This window comes from Mus pahari, chromosome 3 (genome assembly GCF_900095145.1).
Source record: "Mus pahari chromosome 3, PAHARI_EIJ_v1.1, whole genome shotgun sequence".
Lineage (NCBI taxonomy): Eukaryota > Metazoa > Chordata > Mammalia > Rodentia > Muridae > Mus > Mus pahari.
The window spans coordinates 75,165,375-75,174,192 of NC_034592.1; positions in this window are offsets into that span (position 1 = coordinate 75,165,375).

Consider the following 8,818-nt stretch of genomic DNA (forward strand, 5'->3'; position numbering starts at 1 on the left):
TGCCAGACAGAGCCCTCCTGGGTGGCCACCTTTCCTCTGACAAGGAAGGTACCCAAATGTCTGGAGCGTGAAACAGGGTCTATCCCAGAAGCTAGATTGTTTCTGTCTGTCCCAAAGCTGTGTAGCTTCTGTAGTCCACACTCTCACCAGTGCAGACTGGAGCCTGAGCGAACAGGAGCAAAGATGGCTCCCTTACCAGCTCAGGCAGTGAGAGTGCTCCCGGGCCCACCTCAAAGTTTTTAATCCAGAAATATTCCTGTCCAAAGGACGAAGAGGGACAAAAAATGGAACAGAGACTGAGGAAAGGCCATCAGGGACTGCCCCACCTGGGGATCCATCATGTCTGCAGATACCAAACCCAACACTTGCAGTGGTCAAGAGGCGCTTGTTGATAGGAACCTAGTGTGGCAGTTCCTTTGAAGGTCCAGCAAGCAACTGACTAATGCAGATGTGGATGCTTGGAACCAGTCATTAGACTGAGTTCAGAGAACCTGATGGGGGAGCTGGTGGAAGGACTGGAAGAGCAGAGGGGCATTGCAACCCCATTGGAAGAACAACATAGGCTGGCATGACTACCCAGTTCTCCCAGAGTCTAGACCACCAACCAAGGGGTGTACCAGGAGGGATCCATGGCTCCAGATACATATGTAACAGAGGATGGCCTTACCTGACAGCAATGGAAGGGGAGGCCTTTGGACCCAGGGATGCTTGATACTCCAGTATAGGGGGATGCTGGAGTGGTGGGGTGGAAGAGTGTGGGTGAGTGGGTGAGTACCCTCATATAGGCAAAGGAGAGGGGGGAGGGAGGACATGGGATGGGGGTTTGTGGAGGGGTAACCAGGAGTGGGATATCATGGGATGGGATGGGATGTTGGTGGAGGGGATAGCCAAGAAGTGGGATATCATTTGTGATGTAAATGAATGGAATAATTAATAATAAATGAATAAATAAATAAACAAACAATAATGTTGGAGGATGAGGAGGAAGATGAAGAGAAGGAGGAGGAGAAGGAGGAGCACTTGAGTTGATCTCAGGATCAGAAAACCCAGAATTAGAACCGCTGTGCATACCTAGAACTGAAGATTGACCTGTCTTAAAGCAAAGAAGGCTAAGGGTATTAGATTAGTGGCAATGATCACTGTCTGGCATGTTTTAGACTTTGGGTTCAATCCCCAATGCCAGAAAAGAAAATATACACTCATAGCCCAACATCCCCATGGCCACCCCACCACATTAACTGCGTGGAGGTAACCTCATGAGACAGTTGTGGTTTTGAAACATTAGAAAAAATTTTCCCCCACATGGTCTTAGACATGTAGTAAAACACATTTTGTAAAACACAGTCATTTGAATGACTACAAATATAAATTATAATTCCTCATTTTATCCCTTTCACCTGATTGCAATTTTTCTATGAATTAACAAATCGGCTTGGGAGTATGGGGTGATTTTATTCTCTAATTTACAGATGCTAAATTGTTTCCTGGAGCCATGCTTGATTTGAGGAAAGACTGCTACTAATGCAGCCAGCAGTTACCTTGTGCTAGCACTCACCATTACAAGAGTCATTGATGCCTTTCTGAAACTGTATAATAATCACAGCTGTTTTCAACCAAAGCACAACTCAGGATCCTGAAAAAGTGATTGCTTTGTTTCCTTTCTATTGCTGTGAGGAGAAAATATGGCCAAGGCAACTTATCCTTCATTATTCTAAAGACAAGACACCCCCTCCCCCCCCCATACTCTAAAGCCAGAACCTTGTGGCTTGTGATGCTAAGTTCAACAGTCTGCTTGAGGTGGAACCTGCCCAGTTCATGAATTATATTTGCATAAGCTTTGGTTTGTTGATGCCTTCTTTTATTGAATAAATTTTTCTTTGCTTTAGAAACAGACTTCTTGAACATTTTTTTTACAAGTTGGAAACTGCTGGGCAGAATCTAGCTCTAAGAACACCATTTTTTTTTTCAATCAGGTTTATCTTAAACTTCGAACCTCCTGAAGCACAACACTTAGTTCCAACACTAATTTTTATAATGCTGTTTTTCTCCCCAGATTGTCCCTGTCTCTCTGTCTCTCTGTCTCTCTGTCTGTCTGTCTGTGTCTGTCTGTCTGTCTGTCTGTCTGTCTGTCTGTCTGTCTGTCTGTCTCTCTCTCTCTCTCTCTCTCTCTCTCTCTGGTCCTGCTTATTCGTTTTTCATTGTAAATCTGTGATCACTAATAACCACATTTTAGTCAATACTAGACTGTCTTGAATTCGTCTTTGCCAAAAAAAAAAAAAAAAAATTAATCCAAAATTCTTTAATTTATCTTTGGACAGATTCTTGGGATGAGGGCACAGGTGTGAGGACAAGACCACATTCTTTGTTAAAATAGCACAACAATGGTCTCTAGTCCATCTGTGAATATCATTCCCCTCTGAAAGCTCTCAAGATGGGCCTCCACAGTTCACATTGCTCTTAGCACTACTACCTCTTCAGCACCTATGAAGATGGCCTATTAAGCCCCACTTAGAGAGTTCAACAACTTTTAAAGTTCAAAGTTCTAAAGTTTCCCATGTTCCTCCAAAAGGCAGTTCTTTTCACGGTAAAACACCAGTCCCATTAACAACTTGTCTTTTTTTTTTTTTTTTTTTTCTATTCCTGTGAAGAGACACTATGATCATGGCAACTTCTAATAAAACTAAACAAACTGACTGAACAAAACATTTATTGAGGCCCACGGCTCCAGAATGTAGTGAGTCCATGACCATTACGGTGAGGAGAAAGGGGACTCTGGCCATCTTGGGCATAGCAACTATGACTCTGTCAGTCCTTACCTTTCTTCTCCACGCCCTCTGCCTTGCTAAAAACCATTAGATTGCATTTCTGAAGGTAGCCACCAAGGTCTATTTCCCTACGGGGCTACTTCCTCCTGGTAAGGCTGACCTCAAAGGCCCAGCTATCAGAGAATTAAAGTCCAGTAATCAAAAGCCTTTTTGCCTCACCTAATTAACATACCGAATTGAAATTAAGCACCTCATTCTAACACAGGGTTTCTCCTTGTGCCTTTATATACCACCGTTTTCCTATGTGCCACATCTCTCTTCCCTCTATCCAGAGGTAGTTCTTTGTCTTTCTTTGAATGTTGAGCCAAATGACTGATAATTTTGTTTTCTTCTCAGAGAAGCAGCTTACAATTTGTTAATTCTTCATGTTATCTTTTGTTTTTATTTCATTAACTTCTTCTCAGAATTTTATTATTTCTTGCTGTTGTCTGCTTTTAGATTTGGTTTGTTCTTGTTCATACAAATATTTGTTACATCATTAATTTACTTGCTTACCCCCTGGCCCCATTTTACTGGAGTACTTTTTAAAATATATAAATAATTATATAATTAATATTTGTTCTTTGAATATTTATGCATGCATACAATGATTTTTTCTTTTATTTATTTACTTACTTACTTTACATCCTGATCACAGCTTCCATTCCCTCCTCTCCTCAGTCCCTTCCTGTCACCTCATCTTCCCCCATTACTCCCTCCCTTTCTCCCCAGAGAAGGGGAGGCCTTGAATGTATAGCAACCTGCCTTGTCATATCAAGATGCAGTATGACTAAGTGCCTCTTCTCCTATTGAGGCCAGACAAGGCAGTCCAATTAGAGAAAAGGGACCCAAAGGCAGGCAATAGAGTTAGAGACATTCCCTGTTCCAGCTGTTAGGGGACAAAGCAGCACAGTTATTAGATATGTGTAGGGGACCTAGGTCTGTCCCATACATGCTATTTGGTTGGTGGCTAAATCTCTTTGATCCCCTATGGACCCAGGTTAGTTCTGTAGGATTCCTTGTGTTATTCTTAACCTCTCTGACTCCATCCATTCTTTGTCCCCCTCTTCTGCAAGGTTGCCCAAGATCCAGCTAATGTTTGGATATGGGTCTCTGCATCTGTTTCCATCAATTGCTGAGGGAACAGTTATGCTAGGCTCCTGTCTTTCAAGTACAGCAGAATATGATTAACAGTGTCAGGAGTTGGCTCTCTCTCATGGGTTGGTTAGTCCTCAAGTTGGATCAGTCATTGGTTGGCATTACCTCAATCTCTGCTTTGTCTTTATCCCTGTGTATCTTGTAGGAAGGAAATATTTGAAGTTGAAGGTTTTGTGGGTTGGTTAGTGTTCCCATCCCTCTACTGGAAGTCTTATCTGGTTACAGTAGGTAGGCATTTCAGGTTCCATACCCTCTATAGTTGGCAATCTTAGTTATGGTCACCCTAGATTTCTGGGAGTTTCCATTGTCCTAGCATTCTGGCTACTATCAGAGCTGCCCTCACCCTCAATTTCAATTCTCTTTCCCACTTCTCATACCCTCAGTCTTCCCTACATTTGATCTTTCCTGTTCCCCTCTCCTCATCCTCTCCTAGTCAGTTCCTCCCCTCCATCTACCTCCAATGGTGATTTTATTTCTGCTTCTGAAATTTAGTTCCCCTTCTTTCTCCAAGTGAGATTCAACCATTCTCGCTTGTGTCCTCCTTGTTATTTAGCTTTTTCGAGTCTGAAGATTATAGCATGGTTATCCTGTACATTATAGCTAATATCCATTTATAAATGAGTACATATCATGTGTGTCTTTCTGGGTTTGGGTTACCTTACTCAGGATGGTATTTTCTAGTTTCATCTATTTACCTGCAAATTTCATGATGTCATTATTTTCAATAGCTGTGCCACATTATGTAAATGTATCACATTTTCTTTATCCATTCTTTGGTTGAATGACATCTAGGTTGTTTCTAATTTCTAGCTATTACAAATAAATCTGCTATGAACATACTTGGGCAAGAGTCCTTGTGGTATGATGGAGCATCTCTTGGGTATATGCCCAGGAGTGGTATAGCTGTACCTTGAAATGAAACTATTCCTGATTGTCTGAGAAAATGCCAAATTGATTTCCAAAGTAGTTGTACAAGTTTGCACTCCCACCAGCAGTGGAGGAGTGTTCCCCTTGTTCCACATCCTACTCAGCATGTGCTGTCACTTGAGTATTTGGCCTTATCCATTCTGATGTGTGTAAGGTCATTTTGATTTGCATTTCTCTTATGACTAACAATGGTGAGTAGTTCTTTAAGTATTTCTAAGCCATTAGAGATTCCTCTGTTGAGAATTCTCTCTTTAGCTCTGTACCTCATCTTTTAATTGGGTTATTTTGTTTGTTAGTTCTTTATATATTTTGGATATTAGTCCTCTGTCAGATTTAGGATTAGTGAAGATCTTTTCCTATTCTGTAGGTTGATGTTTTGTTCTATTCTGTTACCCTGTAGGCTTAGATTTTTCAAAACCTACTTTAATAAGGGTTCTCAAATGCTTTGATCCCCACCCCTTCTTGCCCAATGTTTAAAGGTAGGAGGGAAAATGGTAAATAGGACAAGGGGATGTGGACCTGTTTAGAAGTAGTTCTTTGGGGCAATTCTAATCTCTATTTGTCAGGAAACCAGCAGTCCAGTTAAGTAATGTCAGGATACCAGCAGTCCAGTCCAAATATGTCACCAAATCAACGATAGCAGCACAGTCCAGCAGAAAACACCAGATCTCCACTGAATCAGCAAGAGTCAGCAGGAGAGACCAGGACCAGCCAGAATGCCAAGAGTTCTCTTCTGTGACTCTTTAAATGAAGCAAACATCAGCAAAGAATCAAGATCAATGAAGATATACACAGCTAACTATGCAAGTGCCCTGTCACTGTCTATTGAGTCCTACTTATACTTGCTCAAAACATCACATGTCCTCTCACAGGTCTTGCTTCAGCAAAATATCACATCAGTCTGCTTTAGCAAAACATCAAGTGAATCTGTTTCAAATGACACAACCAGAAATATCCACTTGTGTCCTTTGCCTTACAGAAACTTTTCAATTTCATAAGCTTTTCAGTTTCATGGAGTCCCATTTATTAATTGTTGATCTTAGAGCCTGTGGCTGTTGGTGTTCTGTTCAGGAAGTTTTCTCCTGTGCCAATGAGTTAAAGGTTATTCCCCAGTGTCTCCTCTATCAGATTTAGTGTACCTAGTTTTATGTTGAGATCTTTGACTCCACTTGGACTTGAGTATTGTGCAGAGTGATAGATATGGATCTACTTGAATTCTTTTATATGCAGACATTCAGTTAGACCAGGAATAATCTACAGATTCAATATCATTCCCATCAAAATTCCAACACAATTCTTTACAGACCTTGGAATAGTAAAAATAAAATTAATGAGGAAAACAAACAACAACAACAAAAAGAAACAGAATAGCTAAAACAATACAATAAAAGAACTTCTGGAGGTATTACCATCCCCGATTTCAAGCTATACTACAGAGCAATAGTAATTTTAAAAATTGCATGCTCTTGGCATAAAATAAGTTGATTCATGGAACCGAATCAAAGACCCAGAAATAAGTTCACACACCTATAGGTACCTGAATTTTGACAAAGAAATTAAAACCATACAATGGAAAAAAAGATAGTATATTTCTTATAGACAACAAATATATGGGTTTTGTTTTTTGTTTTTTGTTCAACTTAGTCAGCCTGTGTCTTCTAATTAGAAAGTTGATGCCATTTATATTCAAAGTTATTATTGAGATGTATACATTAATTGTGGTCATCATTATATTGATTTATCATAATGTTTATATTCTCAGTAATATATTGTTTTAATAATTATGGCTTTGTGTATTTCTTTCCATGGTGTTTCTGCTACACCCATTACTTCTTTCAGCCTGAAATGCTGCTTCCTACATTTTCTTTAACTTTAGTATGTTTGATATAAATGTTTAGGCTGCTTATGTCATGAAAAACTTTTCTTTCTCCTTTAATTACTAAAAATAGTGTTGCTGGATATATTATTCTAGTCTGACCATCATAGTCATTTAGGACCAGGAATGCATCTGTCCAGGCTTTTCTATCTTTCAAAGTTTCCATTTAGAATTTAGCTGTTACTCTCACAGGTTTTGTTATATATGTGATTTGTGGGGTTTTTTTCTCTTATACCTTTTGATATACTTTTTTACTCTGTATTTGTAGTATTTTAACTATGATATGCCATGGGGAGTTTCTTATCTGGCCTGTTTATCTGGTGTTATATATGCTTCTTATATCCACATGGATGTGTCTTTCCTTGACTTGTGGATGTTTTCTTCTTTGATCTTGTTGAAGATTTGGTAGAAACCATTGCCTTGGGAATTTTTTTTCCTATTTTGATAATCCATACGGTTGGGGTTTGTTGTTGTTGTTGATTGGTTGATTTGTTTGTTTGTTTTGTGGTATCCCAAATTTACAGGGAAGGTATGTTTCTTCCTAACATGCTTTTAACTTCATAGTCTTTGCTTATTTGGTCTAGAATTGGTACTTAGTCCTGATATTCTATCTTCTGCTTAAATTTTTTCTACTCATATTTTTTTTTAAGTTTTCTAGTTGAGCTATTAAGTTTTCACTTCCATATTCATTTCAGCTTGAGTCCTCTTTAATGTTTCTATCTCCTTATTGAATTCTGTCCTTAAGTTCTGGATTTTTGGCATTCCCATTTGTTTTATACTTGTGTTTACTTGGGCATCACTCAGGCATTTATTTTCTTTCAACTCACTTCCTTGATTTCATTAACCTGTTCATTTTTGTCTTCCTTAAACTCCTTAAACTCTTTGAAGTTTATATTATTTTTTTATACTCAGTGCCCTGAGGTTCATCTGAGAAATTCTCATTGGCAAACATTTCTATAAAACTGGTTGATTTTGGAGAGAAGATACTTCTTGATATTTTATACTGTTGGTATTTCAGAGATAAGATCTGGGCATATGCACTTCTTTTCTTACTTCTAAGTCTGATGTGGACAGACTTAGGATAGAGAGAAGGTGTGTGGGTAGGTTGGGTGTACAGAGTGGAAATGTGTTGGGTAGAATAAAGTCAAGTAGACAGGGAGGACTAGGTGTGCTTCCTATTCCAAGCCTGAAAGGTAAGAATAGATCTTTCTGGGTAGATGAGTAGAATTAGGTGTAGGAGGGGCTTATGGTTTGGGGAATCTGTAAGGAAGATCTCAGCAGAAGCCTAGAGATCCTTTTTGGCACCAGAAGGGGAGGCCAAAGTAGGTCGAGACATTGAATTTAAGACAAGGGCTATTTGGGGCTGTTTAAAGAGAAATTCTAGATGGGAAGATTAGGGAGACGTACCAGGGATAGCGAGGTAAGGGATATTTGCCAGGCTAAACCCTGCAGTTTGATTTGGTTATGTGAATTAATAGTTATACTCCACTTCTTCTTTTTTTTTTAATTTTAAACATGCTTTTATTTCCCATAAGTACACACATTTTACTCTGAAACGTAAACACCCCTGCACTGTAAGACTGGGTATTGTTAAGAAATGATCTCCTTTGACAGCAGAAACCTCAGTGCAATGGACCAATCTGGGTTCTGTATAACCCTTCAGGCCTGCCAGTAGAGAGCAAATGCTGTCAGGATAGTGGCAGAGCTCTGAAGTGGGGGTAACTGTTTCTCTGCCAGGCAGGAGAGCTAAAGCAGTTGACTCATTTGCCATCAGAGCAGGTAGGTTCTCCCCAGATGTCAAGTTCAAGGAACCTACAAGACAATACAAGGAGGGAGGGGGGAAGGTAAGGTGTACATTTTGACAGTCATATTAAACACTCAAGAGAACTCACTCCTATTAACAGGAAACACATTACCTAAAAGGCAGGGTTTTTTGGTTTTTTTTTTTCTTTTAAATGTAATCAGCAGCATGTGGTAATACACCCATCAATTCTCAAAGGAGTAGGAAGGTATGAAAATCTTTTTTTTTTGTTTGTTTTGTTTTTTTTTTTTT